The sequence below is a fragment of the Onychostoma macrolepis genome, chromosome 02, assembly GCF_012432095.1.
Source record: "Onychostoma macrolepis isolate SWU-2019 chromosome 02, ASM1243209v1, whole genome shotgun sequence".
NCBI lineage: Eukaryota > Metazoa > Chordata > Actinopteri > Cypriniformes > Cyprinidae > Onychostoma > Onychostoma macrolepis.
Genome location: NC_081156.1, coordinates 12472240 through 12489486, shown reverse-complemented (window position 1 = coordinate 12489486; position 17247 = coordinate 12472240). Strand labels below are relative to the sequence as shown.

The following is a 17247-nucleotide window of genomic DNA, read 5'->3' as shown; positions in this document are numbered from 1 at the left end:
CTTATGTCTGCCCTGTGCCTTGTCTATGTCTTGTTTTCAGTGGTTGTGTTTATTCTGGTTTTTCTTCGGGTGGTTTCATTTGTGTTTTGTTTTATTTTATAAGTTATAATAAAGGAAATTCCCATTTGCCAGCATTTGAGTCTTCGTTCCTCCCAACCCGTGACAGTACGAACGAGACACTTGAAGACTCAGCGGCAATGGGAATTTTCTTGTTCCCAGCTCCTGGTCGACAGAGGAACCAAGCCCCAGCCAGTGGGCCGCATCCCTGCCCACAAAACAATCGCCCCTTCGGGCGGTACGCCGAGGACCTCTTCGAGGTAGGCCAGGAGCTGGGGATTAGAGGGAGTACCCTCATCCAGCTGTTTTTAGCGGGCCTGGATGAGCCTGTCAACCGGGAGGAGCTGGGGGAGCTAGATACGTGGTCCTATTGGGAGATGGTCGACCACGCCATCTACTTGAAGGAGGTGGAGCTGCGGAGGGTGCCCCCCTCCCAGTCTGGGCTGTTGCTCCAGAACCTCCTCGGATCGTGCCAGCCACTTCCAGAATCTCGGGGTCTTTCTTTGGGCGCCCCGGGCTGAGACGCAGCGTGGAGGATCCTCCGCTGATGTCGGTGAGGGGAGCGGTGGTTCCCGCCACGATCGTCTCAAGCGGCGGTGTCCGCCACGATCGCCTCGAGCGGCGGTGTCCGCCACGATCGCCTCGGCGGCGGTGTCCGCCACAAAGCTCCCAAAGCGGCGGTGTCCACTCACGATCGCCTCGGCGGCGGTGTCTGCTCACAAAGCTCCCAAAGCGGCGGTGTCCGCTCACGATCGTCTCGAGCGGCGGTGTCCGCCACGATCGTCTCAAGCGGCGGTGTCTGCTCACAAAGCTCCCAAAGCGGCGGTGTCCGCTCACGATCGTCTCGAAGCGGCGGTGTCTGCTCACAAAGCTCCCAAAGCGGCGGTGTCCGCTCACGATCGTCTCGGCGGCGGTGTCCGCCACAAAGCTCCCAGCGGCGGTGTCCGCCACGATCGTCTTGAAGCGGCGGTGTCCGCTCACAAAGCTCCCAAAGCGGCGGTGTCCGCTCACGATCGTCTCGAAGCGGCGGTGTCCGCTCACAAAGCTCCCAAAGCGGCGGTGTCCGCTCACGATCGTCTCGAAGCGGCGGTGTCTGCTCACGATCGTCTTGAAGCGGCGGTGTCCACTCACAAAGCTCCCAAAGCGGCGGTGTCCGCTCACGATCATCTCGAAGCGGCGGTGTCCGCTCACAAAGCTCCCGAAGCGGCGGTGCCCGCTCACAAGGTCCCCGAAGCGGCGGTAGCCGTTCACGATCGTCCCGAGGCGGCGGTGGCTGCTCACGATCCTCACAGGATCCCCGAAGCGGCGGTGTCCGCACACAAGGTTCCCGAGGCGGCGGTAGCCGTTCACGATCGTCCCGAAGCGGCGGTGGCAGCTCACGATCCTCACAGGATCCCCAAACGGCGGTGTCCGCACACAGGGTTGCCGAGGCGGCGGTGTCCGCACACAAGGTTCCCGAGGCGGCGGTGTCCGCACACAAGGTTCCCGAAGCGGCGGTGTCCGCACACAGGGTTCCCGAGGCGGCGGTGTCCGCACACAGGGTTCCCGAGGCGGCGGTGTCCGTACACAGGGTTCCCGAGGCGGCGGTGTCCGTACACAAGGTTCCCGAGGCGGTGTCCGCTCGCAGTCTTCCCGAGGAGGCGGTGGCCGCTCACGATCCTCACAGGATCCCAAGCGGCGGTGTCCGCACACAAGGTTCCCAGCGGCGGTGTCCGCACACAAGGTTCCCGAGGCGGTGTCCGCACACAGGGTTCCCGAGCGGCGGTGTCCGCACAAGGTTCAGGCGGCGGTGTCCGCACACAGGGTTCAGGCGGTGTCCGCACACAGGGTTCAGGCGGTGTCCGCACACAGGGTTCAGGCGGCGGTGTCCGCACAAGGTTCCCGAGGCGGCGGTGTCCGTACACAAGGTTCCGAGGCGGCGGTGTCCGCCGCGGTCTTCCTGAGGCGGTGGCCGCTCACGATCCTCACAGGATCCCCGAAGCGGCGGTGTCCGCACACAGGGTTCCCGAGGCGGCGGTGTCCGCACACAAGGTTCCCGAGGCGGCGGTGTCCGCACACAGGGTTCCCGAGGCGGTGTCCGCACACAGGGTTCCCGAGGCGGCGTGTCCGCACACAAGGTTCCGAGGCGGCGGTGTCCGCACACAGGTTCCCGAGGCGGCGGTGTCCGCCGCGGTCCTCACAGGATCCCCGAGGCGGCGGTGTCCGCACACAGGTTCCCGAGGCGGTGTCCGCACACAGGGTTCCCGAGGCGGCGTGTCCGCACACAACGTTCCTCTCGAGGCGGCGGTGTCCGCTCACAAAGCTCCCGATTCTCAAGCGGCGGTGTTCACTCACGTTCCTCTCGAGGCGCGGCGCCCGCTCACAAGGCTCAAGCAGCGGAGCCAGCCATTGCCTGTTTCAGGGTGGCAGCTCCGTACACACTGCTGTGGTGGCCGCTGGTTCTGCCCTGGGTCCCCATCCCGCCGGGCGCTGCCTCAGTCCCCAGGTCCCCACCAGCACATGGACCTGGCCCCCATCCTCCCTTCCCTGCTCCGTTCCCCGCCTGGCCATCCCCTGGTTGGGTGCTTGGAAATGTCTGGGAGCCATTCCTTAGAGGGGGTCCTGTCATGAATCCGGGTCCACGATGCTCCGTCTCACCACCAGAGGTCACTGTCTCCGGATTCAATTCCCCATACTCCACTCACCTCATTACTGTTTAATTTGCCCCAGCTGTGTTCCTGATTGCTGTCCCTTTTAAGCTCCCTGTGTTTTCTGTTCTGCTCTCGCTCGTCTCACTTGTGTGCCAGGTATGCCTGTGCCTTATGTCTGCCCTGTGCCTTGTCTATGTCTTGTTTTCAGTGGTTGTGTTTATTCTGGTTTTTCTTCGGGTGGTTTCATTTGTGTTTTGTTTTATTTTATAAGTTATAAATAAAGGAAATTCCCATTTGCCAGCATTTGAGTCTTCGTTCCTCCCAACCCGTGACAGTAATATCTACACTTTAGGTAAAGAAATATACATTTAAGTTACTAATATGCACCATTTAGGGGTAAATAAGGAACAGTGGTGTACTTTTGAAAGGACACTTTCAATATATATATATTTTTTTTTTTTTTTTTTTTTTGGTCACACTTTATATTAGGTGGCCCTAACTACTATGTACTTACATCAAAAAATAAGTACAATGTACTTATTATGTTCATATTGTATTGCAAAACACATTTGCTGCTATTGAGGTCGGATACGGGTAAGGTTAGGCACAGGTTTGGTGGTATGGATAGGTTTAAGGGTGGGTTAAGGTGTAAGGGATGGGTCAACAGGTGTAGTTCTAAATGTAATTACATAAATTAATTACAGATGTAATTACATTTAGGTATTTTTTAAAATATAAGTACAATGTAAACACATGTATGTACACAATAAGTGCATTGTACCAAATGATTAATTTAAATGTACATAGTAGTTAAGGCCACCTAAAATAAAGTGGGACTTTTTTTTTTTTTTTATATATATATATGTCATGTATGGGGCACTTTTTTAGTATTGTTTATTTAAAAAAAACAAAAAAACATTTTCAGTGACCATATGTGTTCATGAAAGCATGGAATGTCGTTCATCATTTATTCACCCTCTTGTCATAATGAGGGTGAGTAAATGATGACAGAAGTTTCATTTTGAGCTAAACTATTCCTTTGACTATGTAATTCGCTAAATTAAATGAGAATGAAGAGTTTGTGGGTTTCACTGAATAAATTGTCTGGTAACACTTTAGAATACTGTTCCATCATTAATGAATAATTACACAAGAACACATGAGTAATTCAATATTAGCACTCTAGTAACTACTAGTAACTAACAAGCAACTCTGATTAATGAATTAGTAAGTAATAGTGCTTAGTCGAATGTGGTAGTTCACTATTAGCTAATCAGTAACTATTATTTTTTTCATACCTCCCCAAGAACTACTAAGAACTAATGTATACAGGTTGATAATTAATATGAATAATACATAATGTATAATTCATTCTAAAGTGAAGGTCATGGTAACCCACTAGTAATGACTCAAGTATTACCAAATTCTTCAGAAGGAATGACTAATTATTTGGATCAGTATTCTAAAGTGAAGATCGTGATAACTCCCTAGTAATGACTGAAATCACTGTAAGCTTTTGAGGTTTTTGTAAAGTACTGAATAGTAATTATTCAGGTGTTACTACATCCTTCTAAAGTAATTAGTAATTTTTTGGATCAGTATTCTAAAGTGAATAACATGATAATTATCTAGTAATTACTGAAGTCATTGTAAACTTTTGAGGTTTTTGTAAGTGTTACGGGGCTGACGAGACGTGAGACGTACGGATCCATATGCAGACTTTATTAGGCAGAGACGTGGTCGTACAGGCAGGGTCAAACAATGGCAAACAGGTATATAAAGGCAATGCAAAGAGTTAACTGAAACAGGCGTGGGTCAGGCGACAGCGAACAGTATCAAGAGGGCTAGACAAGAGAGGTAATCCAAAACGTGAGCGATAGTCCAGGCAGGGGAAAACACAATCCGACAAAGGCTAGGCAAGGCAAGGCTAGGAAAACTAATAGGGCTCTGTAGGGCAGCAATAAAGCATACAATACTCGGCCACGAGGGAGAGAAGGTCCGTGGTTTAAATACTGTGTGCAAATGGGAATCAGCTGTGTGTGATCAGTGCAAGGAGCTGTGTGTGTCGTTAGTGCAATGAATGATGGGAAATGGAGTCCATGTGATGTGTGGTGTGAAAGTCCATGTGGTGAGCGGGTGACCTCTAGTGGTGAGTGACCGGGAGTGCAGACCAGATTCGTGACAGAAAGGTCCTGGTTAGTAATTCATTTAGCTAGATTTGGTAAGACTTAAATCATTACTAGTGGGTTACTGTGATCTTCACTTTAGAATACTGATCCAAATAATTAGTAGTTTCTTCAGAAGGATGTAGTAACACTTGAGTCATTATTATCCAAAACCTTACATATATCTCAAAAGCTCACAATGACATCAGTCAATATTAGGAAGTTATGATGATTTTCACTTTAGAATACTGATCCAAGTAATTAGTAGTTAATTTAGAAGGATTTGGTGATACTTGAGTCATTACTAGTGGGTTACCATGAGCTTCATTTTAGAATTAATTATTCATTATGCATAATTCACATTAATTATGAACCTGTATAAAGTAGTTCTTAGGAGTTCTCAGGATATATGAAAAAAATAGTAGTTATTGGTTAGCTAAAAGTGAACTACCAGTTTCAACTTAGCGCTATTATTAATAAATCGTTAATCAAGGTTCTTGTTAGTTAATAGTAGTTACTACAATGTCAATAGTGCCATTTGTTCCTGTGTAGTTATTCATTAACGACGGAACAGTATTCTAAAGTGTTACCAACTGTATTATTCAGTTGTCTCTCAGAAGCTATTTCCCTGTCATAATTTGCAACAGTTCACTTAGATTTTTTAGTCTTGTAGCCTACTTCTGCAGTAATAGAGACATTTTTTTCTCTAAGCGAAGCCGATATCTTTTTTCCAGCAGAGATGTTTAGTCAGAGGAAATATTGTAGCCTTTTATAATAATTCACATGAAAACACATAAGAGGCTATGTTCATATTATTAATGATTACTCATTCTAACAGAGTGAAATTCAAACAACACATATGCAGATAATAACACAAAGAATCACATTTGGAGAACAACACTCTCACAAATAAACACCCTATTGCTGCTCCTCATGAGTTCACATCTCATTTCTTGCTCGGAGTGAAGCCTCTCTCTTTCTTTGAGAATGTCAGCATGCAATAATTTATTAGGATCAGTGATCTTTAGCAGCTGAGAGTTGTCTCTGGCAGCTAAAGGGACAGTTCCCTCAGAAATCATCATTGTTCAATTTACTCGCCCCTGTTGTTCTAAACATACATACAGGTATGTAACGAGATAAAAGTTATATAAATATAAATAAAAGTTCTTAGGTTCTTTAAGTAAATCCTGCGTTAATGAGATCGTGCTTCCTATTGGTTGTGCCGGTGGCGCTATTATCCAATGAGCTCGAAAAGTCTGCAGCAGAGCTATGGAGAACTGCTGTGGGTGAGTCGTTTCTGTTGTAGCTCCACACTATAAGTTAAAAATATTGTTTCATGTGAAATGTTAGACATTGGTTGAAAAGTATTGAACATCGTAGACATTGATTGATTTGTAGAGTGTGTTTTCTTTTTATATATGTGTTATTTTGATACTTTTATTTCCGTTTTGATGTATTCTTTTCCACGTGCGCCATTTTGCCATGTACTAATGAAGTGAAACGTATTCTGAATAGGCGGAACTATATAACGTGACTGAACTTTCCATTTGTCTCCTGCTGCTCTGTGTGCAGGTAATTATTTCTTTATCATATAGTGTTTACGAATTTACTCTGCTTATTCAGTTGTGCATTTTCTGTATTTTTAAGTAAAGGTTTTATGCTAGCTGTGTTTTGTAAAGCACTTAATTCATGGTTTTACTGAGAAATTTCATATTTCCTTAACTTCTCAAACATACAGAGTTCCATAAAATGGATGATGTAAGCTGTGTAATTTATGTACCTCATATTATCCTTTACTTTATATTTAGTCTTTCTATTCATGTTATTCCTGCTTGATTTAAAATGTCTTATACGACCACAAAGCAGTAAGTTTAAGAAGAAAAAGACAGAAGGAAAAGACAACATTTAATTGTTTAGAAAAAATGTCTGTCATTGTCATGGAGAAATTTCCATATTTCAAATTCCTGTATTATTTTTGTCTGTTTTGTGCAGCAGAGCTATGGAGAACTGATGTGGGTGGAACTATAACATGACTGAACTTTCCATTTGTTTCCTACTATTCTGTGTGCAGGCATCAAATAAATTCTAACATCATCCATGTCCAGAGTGTGACTTCTGATGAAGGGTGGGACAAACCACACTGTAAAAAATAATTCTGTAAAATTTACGGTAAAAAAAACAGTAGCTGTGGTTGCCAGAATTCTACTATAAAAAATACGGTAACAACATTTTAGGTTTTAACTGAAATTTACGATTACATACGATAATTTCATTAACTGATATAATGTTAACATACCCAACCTGTTTAAGTACTGAAATCTGTTTTGTACCTTAGAAATACACTGATAACCACCAAATGCAGGTGGTGGTGAGAAAGTCACATGATGAAACAAAACCCATCACAAGCGGCTTTTCAATAATAACATATATAGAAGGTGCACAGTGTCATTCACACAAACACTAAACACCATCATGGTGAGACTCATTAAGCTGAAATATGCAATAAACATTCATTTAACAACATTAGATGTAACATACAACCCTAATAAACATAACTGATAAGAAAAAACTAAAAAGAAACATAGTTATTTCAAAGAAAAATAAAATAAAATGAAAACAAAATTTGAAATGCAAAGCAGGGAATTCTGGGAACGTCAGTTTACGTTTTTTCCCTGTAAATTTTACAGGAAGTTAACAGGTTTTCACTGTAGCATTTTCAGTTTTTTACAGTTAAAATCATGGTCATTTTTTACAGTGCAGGTCAGATAAAGACAAGAAGGTCACACATACGTACTTACTTTCTACACATAAAGACACATATTACTCCAACACATAAAAAGCTGACTAGCACAGTGTCTAAACTACCTTTGTGTTACATTTTTGGGTGAACTATCCCTTTAAGTGCATAATCTGTAGGTTCTTTAAGAAGGCTTCCTGCTTTCAGAGTGGCTGATGGCTTTGATGAGCATCTTCTCTCATGTGATGTTAAATATTTATCACCAGATTATGTCAACCAATTATATTGTGCCATGTGCAAACAGTGAATTATTAGCAAGTGTCCAATATGTGGCACCTATTTTTTGAAGGATAGGATTTCTGTTCATCTTGCAGGTGTTTTTTTTTTTTTCTGGAAGTATGTATCTGAAAAGCCAAACTGCATCCCGAAAAAGAGAAAGTTGAGGTTATATGGTGTGTTTATACTTTAGACATGAAGTTATTTGTGTTGCTGTTAAATATATAAAAACAGTTTTTTTCCCCCCTCCGGTATTAAAAAAATGTACTGTTTAACTTCATTGTCTTTAATAAAATGTGGAGGTGCACTACAAGAAGAGTATTCTGACATAAAACTATTTTCATGAAGAAAAGACAAAGCCTATATTCATCAAACTGAGTGTCCATGTGAAGTTGCATTTAAATGTTTAGCATGCTTTACACACAGTAGCATGTTTAACACGTTGTTAGCACGTTTTAAGATGCTGCTAGCATATTACCATGTTCCTAACACTTTTCTAGCATGTTTTAGCATGTTGTTAGCTGTTAAGCATAGTTGTTCTAGTGATTGATAGACACATGGATGGACGATTGTTTAGCATGATGGAAGTGTTTAGCATGTTAACATGTTTTAATGTGTTTCTAGCATAATGGTTTTGTAGCATGTTGTTAGCATATAGGCTTTTCTAAGTGATGTACGTAGATAGATAGAAACATTGATTCTTGGTAACTTATCTGTTCTTGCTGAGGTATTGTTTGACTTCATTTGTTGTGATGGTAGACACACGGAGACTGCCACAAGTTCACAAACTCCTGACACATCACTTCCATTTTCTCAACACTCACTTCAAGGAGCTCAAACTGTGAAAAACAAACAGAATATAGAGGACATCACTGTCTCCACCTCTGCCATTGCTGAGTTTTGAGACTGTGTGGAGTATGCTTTCGGAGATTTGGCAGTGGAAAACAATGCTTATGCCAGAACACATTTTTAGGGTCCTCAAGCAAGTGTGCGAAAATATAATAGAAAATGAAAGTTGCAGAAAAACACAGTTTTATCAGTTTCAGTTGCAGAGTGCTGATGCCAATCCACTTGTGCTCTGACTGCAAATGATTATTCTTTACCACTGAGAGATTGAAAATCATATCCCAAATTTATTCTTGGTTGCTCGCCTTGAATGTTCTGGGTCAAAAGATTAAGATGAGGTTTGCTTAGTCTACTATAAAACAACATTTACAATTTAAAGCTGTTAGACAATTTTGCAACTTTGCAATATGCACCATGTTTTTTTGTGCATAATGCTGTAAGCAGCATAAACTGAGCAGCTATAATTTACCTCTTTGCAACATGCACAGATGGGTTGTTTTTTTTTTGGGGGGGGGTGTCTAATAAAAACAAGCTAAATAGTGTTCGCAAGATTTACATAATGTTTTAAGTAGATTAAAATAAATATTCCTACATCTGGACTCTTCATCTGAATGTATCTAAATAAAGAGATTTTTTTTTTTTTTTCAGCATTAATTTCAACTCCAAAGCAAGTCTTCATTCTAAAACTGCATATGAGAGTAAGTTGAATGAAGAATGCAATATATTTCAGAAATGCAAGATTGTTAAATGAATTAAACAAACGAGGCAATTCTTTTATGAAGTATAAATATTATGGACCAAAAGTTTAAGCTATTCCAAAGCATTACTATACCAAAATTGTTAAAAATCTTGTCAGCAGGACATATTATTAATAATAGTGTATCTTTATTGATACTAAACCATTCACACTGCTAGAATAAATGGAAATATGATTTGTTTTGTTTCCTGTTATTATTAGGAATTGCACTGCATGTTAGTAAAATTAACCAACCAACCAAACAAACTGACATAATAAGCTCAAATTAACTCCATTAACTTCTCATGTAGTAAAGTGCTTCTGCTATCATACACAGGGGTTAATTAAAGGGCTGTTAATTCCTGTCACTCTTATCTGCTCAACACTTGCAGCAGAACTTTAGCAAGGTCACTGAATGTTTCACCTCAGTCTAAAGAGTTTTTAAGTTTTAAATGGAAAATGAAATGAGTCTCAAGTGAAGCTCAGAGATCTGGGGAGCAAATATTCAGAAAGAAATTACATGATTCCTCATGTCTGAGGCACATTACATATTATTTGTAAATACATGATAAATAAATAACCAATAAAATAAGATACATTTTTGTTCCTTATAAGGAACATTTGTTTGATCAGTAAAATAGAGTAAAAAAAAAAACAGTAATACTGGGAAATACTATATTATTACAATTAAAAACAACCACTTTCTATTTTAATATATTTAAACATTTATTTTTTTCCTGTGATGGCAAAGCTGAATTTTCATCAGCCTTTGCTATTGTCACAGTCCCTGTTTAGTTTCTTTGCCTTTTGGTTTTCCTTAATCCCGTTTGCCTGTGATCCTGCTAGTTAGTGTCCTAATTAGCATCCTTGGTTGTTAACTAGTTCTCCACACCTGTTCTGTTTCAATTAATTATCATTGTTTTATTTAAGCCCTGAGTTTCCTTAATTCTATTGTCCGTTCTCATCTTAGGTCGTATTTTGTGTATTCTTTCTATTGACTTTCTGTTGTTGTGTGTCTCATTGCAGTCACCCGTGTGACATCTATAGTCTTCAATGTCACATGATCCTTCAGAAATCATATGCAGCTAATATGCAGATTTAGTGCTCTCAAAACATTTATTCTGTGGAAACTGCAAACATTTTAGTTGATGAAAAGGAAGTTCAAAAGAACAGCATTTATTTGAAATAGAAATATTTTGTAAAATTATACAGTAAATGTCTTTCCTGACAGGTTTGATCAGTTTAATTCAACCTTGTTGAATAAAAGTACCGTATTGACCCGAATATAAGACGATGTTTTTTTTTTTCTTGGAAATACATCTGAAAAAACGAGGTAGTCTTATATTCAGGGTAGACTTTGACATGTCAATAATACACCCACAACACTAGGTGGTGCCAAAAACGCATAAAACGAGTGTGCCATGAAATATGTAAAGTAATATGTGTTGTAAAGAACTCGAGTGAAAACAAAAGAAAAAGAAAATGCTTACAGCGGCACAAGTCGTGACTGTCATGTTAGCCTGATGGGACCAAACTTCCTCTGTGGTTTTAAAACAGAAGACAGTACCCAGATTTGAAGACTACAATAAGATTTCACTTCTACTGATAATACAATTTTGGTAGGCTACTATGAGATGGATAGCCTAAATGTATAATTCATATAGGCTACCTGTTATTTTTATGGTATATCAAAAAGTGTATATTTTTAAATGTCATTGTTGATAATGGTACATTTTACCAGTATTTACCATACTTTCAAAACAAAAATTAAAATAGGAAAAATATGCAATATGAAAATAATTTAAGAAAAAAGTGTGTTATACAGAGAGAGAGAGAGAGAGAGAGAAAGATTTGGTTTTCAAAAAGCCTTTTTCCAAAAGGTACATCTGGAAAAAGGGGGGTCATCTTACAGGTGCATCTCAATAAATTAGAATGTTGTGGAAAAGTTCATTTATTTCAGTAATTCAACTCAAATTGTGAAACTTGTGTATTAAATAAATTCAGTGCACACAGACTGAAGTAGTTTAAGTCTTTGGTTCTTTTAATTGTGATGATTTTGGCTCATATTTAACAAAAACCCACCAATTCACTATCTCAACAAATTAGAATACTTCATAAAACCAATAAAAAAAAAAAAACATTTTTAGTGAATTGTTGGCCTTCTGGAAAGTATGTTAATTTACTGTATATGTACTCAATACTTGGTAGGGGCTCCTTTTGCTTTAATTACTGTCTCAATTCGGCGTGGCATGGAGGTGATCAGTTTGTGGCACTGCTGAGGTGGTATGGAAGCACAGGTTTCTTTGACAGTGGCCTTCAGCTCATCTGCATTTTTTGGTCTCTTGTTTCTCATTTTCCTCTTGACAATACCCCATAGATTCTCTATGGGGTTCAGGTCTGGTGAGTTTGCTGGCCAGTCAAGCACACCAACACCATGGTCATTTAACCAACTTTTGGTGCTTTTGGCAGTGTGGGCAGGTGCCAAATCCTGCTGGAAAATGAAATCAGCACCTTTAAAAAGCTGGTCAGCAGAAGGAAGCATGAAGTGCTCCAAAATTTCTTGGTAAATGGGTGCAGTGACTTTGGTTTTCAAAACACAATGGACCAACACCAGCAGATGACATTGCACCCCAAATCATCACAGACTGTGGAAACGTAACACTGGACTTCAAACAACTTGGGCTATGAGCTTCTCCACCCTTCCTCCAGACTCTAGGACCTTGGTTTCCAAATGAAATACAAAACTTGCTCTCATCTGAAAAGAGGACTTTGGACCACTGAGCAACAGTCCAGTTTTTCTTCTCCTTAGCCCAGGTAAGACGCCTTTGACGTTGTCTGTGGTTCAGGAGTGGCTTAACAAGAGGAATACGACAACTGTAGCCAAATTCCTTGACACGTCTGTGTGTCGTGGCTCTTTGACCCCAGCCTCAGTCCATTCCTTCCCCAAATTCTTGAATCAATTTTGCTTGACAATCCTCATAAAGCTGCGGTTCTCTCGGTTGGTTGTGCATATTTTTCTTCCACACTTTTTCCTTCCACTCAACTTTCTGTTAACATGCTTGGATACAGCACTCTGTGAACAGCCAGCTTCTTTGGCAATGAATGTTTGTGGCTTATCCCCCTTGTGAAGGGTGCCAATGATTGTCTTCTGGACAACTGTCAGATTGTCAGATTCTCCCCATGATTGTGTAGCCTAGTGAACCAAACTGAGAGACCATTTTGAAGGCTCAGGAAACCTTTGCAGGTGTTTTGAGTTGATTAGCTGATTGGCATGTCACCATATTCTAATTTGTTGAGATGGTAAATTGGTGTTTTTTTGTTAAATGTGAGTCAAAATCATCACAATTAAAAGAACCAAAGACTTAAACTACTTCAGTCTGTGTGCATTGAATTTATTTAATACACAAGTTTCACAATTTGAGTTCAATTACTGAAATAAATCAACTTTTCCACGACATTCTAATATATTGAGATGCACCTGTATAATCAGGTTCGTCTTATATTCGGGTCAATACGGTAATTTCTTTGTAAATAAGTTAATACACTGAACTGACCCCAAATGTTTGAACAGTAGTGTGTATGATTACAGGGATTCTAATTGACATGGATCATAAGGTTGAAAATATAACATCTGATTAGTGATCTGCTAGGATTCATTCTTTCTTCATGCAAAAAAAAAAAAAAAGACTTGACTGGCTAAAAGAGGTTAAACTTTCTCCTCTCATCCTCTCATGTCTTAAAATGGTACATCTAAAGAAAAACAAACAATCACAGTGCTGAAACCAACATGAAACATTCGCTGACAGATTTTTAGCTGTTCTGTTCCTGACATTTGACATTCTTCACTATTTCTCCAGTGCACCAAGAGAAAAGAACTTTTAAAATTATTCTGCATATTTAAAGTAGTCTTAAATTACTGGGAAAAAAAGGGTTTATACTGACAATTCACATTTCTTGTTCATCCTTATAGTTTTATCTTATCTGTTAAAAATGTAATGCAAAAATGACTAAGTTTGTAATCAAGGAACAACCCGGCATCTTTTACACTGAGCTAATGCGATACCTGCCCTCCAGCAATGTGAACGCTTTAGTATCATTTTGACATTTTCTGTTTTATGTAACCTCATGCATTACAAATGAGCTTATTATAAATAACAAATGTCCAAAAGGTTTTAAAAATGGTCATGAAATGGTCTGGTTTTAGTGTCAGTAGTAGATTAGCAGGGAAGGAAGAGTGGAAGATGAAGATCTTTGGAGCTATAGGTGGAGTGTGAAGCTCTGGTGAGAAAAAGGTGTAAACGTGGTAAAAGGGGGGCAGGGGAGTGAGAAAAAAAGAAGAAAAAGAAGTGTTTTAAGAAAGGTATGTTAAATATAACAGAGCGCCTGTGCAATAACCTCTGGTTAGGAAGGACATGTGAAGCTGAAAAACTTTTCAAGTAGTTTGTAAATGGTGCATGTTCAAATCAAGGCAAACAGTGTGCTTAGTAATCACAGCGGGTTGTACACAGCCACTTTTCCTCTGCTGAGTGCCACTTCACTCAGTTGTTTGTCTGCGCAAGAAGCTTTTCCCGTCACAGGTTGACGTCTGGGACATGACCGTGTGTGACCCGCCAGTACTGACTGTCATTACCTCACAGGTTGAAGGTGCAAAATTGCACCATTCTGCCTTTCGAACCAGTATTATGTCAACAGCTAGTAAAGGGAATAGACTTGTTGGCCGCTGTCCTCATCGGTTTGCTTTCTTACTGATTATTAAATATGGCAGATTTGGTCGACACTTTCTCAGATGATATTATAAATCTGTGCACTTCCTCTCCGAGTCACTTAAAACAATTTCTGGTTAAAGATGCACTGAAGTAGGTCTATAATATCTGGAATCGAAATTAATCTTTAAAAAAAAGCCTTTTTAATCTTTAATGCAAAAGTTTTCAGTTTAAGATTAGAGAAATGTGCTATTTAAAGTCAGCAGTAATTCCTTTAAAGACCCCCTGTGGTGAAAATCATGTTTTTAACATTGTTTGCATATCTATTGTGACCACAAAACCAGTCATAAGAGTATTTTTTTTTTAAATTGAGATTTATAAATAAATAAGCTGAATAAACATGAATAAGATGAATAAATAAGCTTTCCATTGGTGTATGGTTTGTTGGGATAGGACAATATTTGGCCGAGATACAACTATTTGAAAATCTGGAATCTGAGGGTGCAAAAAAATAAAAAATATTAAGAAAATCGCATTTAAAGTTGCCCAAATTAAGTCCTTAGCAATGCATTACTAAGCAAAAATTAAGTTTTGATATATTTACAGTAGGAAATTTACAAAATATCTTCATGGAACATCTTTATTTAATATCCTAATGATTTTTGGCATAAAAGAAAAATCAATAATTTTAACCAATACAATTTATTGTTGGCTATTGCTTCAAATATACCTGTGCTACTTAAGACTGTTTTTGTGGTCCAGGGTAACATTTGGTGTTTTTTAATATGCTTAAGGACAAATTCATCAGTCATTCATGTGCAAATTCATCAGCCAAAACCATTACAGAGCATTTTGTCTTTAAGACCAAACAGAGTCTCAAAAACACCATAACACCATCATAAACATGTAACCAATCCCTTCATCTTGTGGGGTGGAGCTTTTCATATTATTAGCAAAGCATTTCTACCTAAGGATGTTGATTTTTAGAAAGCAGCCGTCTGAGATGGCAAATGGGAATATGGTTTGTTTAAAATTCACAACACATTATTATTCTTAATATTTTTAGCTGTTTGATAACGTAGTAAAGCCAAAGGCTAATGATATCAAATATTGTTACTTGTGTGAAAGAGCATTAAAATGCATTACAAATCTGATATATAGACAACCTATATAATTCGCTTTTGCCCTTCTTCAAAATCAGTTTCTGGTTCAAACATACAAGGCTGAATTCTTCCAATAGTGCCACTTGTCATTGTGTAAAGTTTACTATTTCAGTTTACCAAGTCAAAGTGGAGCAGGTAGTCTGTGCTGGTGGTATTAACTGAAGGTGAGGTTTAATTTGCATGGGATATATATATACATGTACAAATGTTTAAAAATATTTTAAATCACTTTGATTATCAAACAAGAGTCGTATGGGATAAAATTTGTGAGTGCAGGGGACTTTAACAGTTAATGTATTCCAGGAGTGAAAATATCAAATGATAAAGATTTAAAATGTTTGTGAGTAAAGTACTGAGTAAACCTTTAACATATTTGTGTATGCAGTTACTTTCTACTTTCTATGTTTAAATGTGTAATGTATTAAATGTATTTTGGGGACTGTATATGTAGCAGTTTTTTTTTTTCATGCTATTAATATGTATTAGATCTGTGTTATTTTAAAAGGCATAACTGTATAGTTATCGACATATTGTGACTGTTTCTAAACTCATGCAGTTAATGTTGATCTCATTTGTCATGGTGAAATTGAGTTATGATATCAGTCTCATCATACTCCATCTGGTCCTCTTCCACGAACAGTATAAAACCCCTCTACAAATATAAAGCAATCGTCTGTCTGATTTCCCTCTCAGTTTGACTCCAGAACAACAGAAGATCACTTCACGTTGGGCAAACGGTTCTATTATGATTTGTAAAACAATTGTCGCTGTCAGCCGTATCTCAAACACAGCCGTGACAATCATTTTGTCATTTGTCACTCTGCTTTCAGACTATAAAGTCATCAGCTCCAGTCATGGCACCATGGCTCAGGATGCTGAGAGGATTTGATCCGTGTTGGAGTGAACATCTTTCCTAACGGACAGGCTGATCTGATGAGTAGCACTATACTCAATCTGCAAAACTGGTCCCACTTTATATTAGTGTCTTTAACTATACTATGTACTTGTGTCAAAATCGCACCAGTTGCACCACCCAAAGGACGGCCCTGTAGGTAGTTTTACATTTAATTACAACCCGAATCCCGGAAACGTTGGGATGTTTTTTGTTTTTTTATTTGAATAAAATGAAAACTAAAAGACTTTCAAATCACTAATATTTTATTCACAATAGAACATAGAGAACATAAATGTTTAAACGGAGATATTTTACACTTTTATCCACTAAATGAGCTCTTTTCAAATTTGATGCCTGCTACAGGTCTCAAAAAAGTTGGCACAGGGGCAACAAAGGGCTGAAAAAGCAAGAAATGTGGGTCACACTTTATATTAAGTGGCCTTAACTTATTTTTTACTTACATCAAAAAATAAGTACAATGTACTTATTGTGTTCATACTGTATTGCAAAACACTGTTGCTGCTATTCAAAATTCAGTTCAAAAGCCAGCATCTCTGATGGTATGGGGGTGCATAAGTGCATACGGTATGGGCAGCTTGCATGTTTTGGAAGGCACTATGAATGCTGAAAGGTTTTAGAGCAACATATGCTCCCCTCCAGACAACGTCTATTTCAGGGAAGGCCTTGTGTATTTCAGCAGGACAATGCAAAACCACATACTGCAGCTATTACAACAGCATGGCTTCGTAGTAGAAGAGTCCAGATTTTTCACCTATAGAGATCATTAAAACAAAAATACATCAAAGATGACCACGAACTCTTCAGCAGCTGGAAACCTATATCAGGCAAGAATGGGACCAAATGCTAACAGCAAAACTCCAGAAACTTATAACCTTGATGCCGAGACGTCTTCAAACTGTTTTGAAAAGAAGAGGAGATGCTACATCATGGTAAACATGCCCCCATCCCTACTATTCTGAGACCTAGCAAGCATCAAATTTGAAATGAGCTTATTTTGTGCATAACATTTTAAAATTTC

At 39.6% G+C, this 17247-nt stretch overlaps 1 long non-coding RNA gene across 1 annotated transcript; it reads left to right on the top strand.

The window, feature by feature from the left end:
* The first annotated feature begins 6122 nt into the window (after window positions 1-6122).
* LOC131553154 (uncharacterized) lies at window positions 6123-8111 on the top strand. Its single transcript, XR_009274122.1, has 3 exons — window positions 6123-6138; window positions 6368-6424; window positions 6845-8111. It is a non-coding gene; the product is annotated as an uncharacterized LOC131553154 (long non-coding RNA).
* The last annotated feature ends 9136 nt before the right edge of the window (window positions 8112-17247 follow it).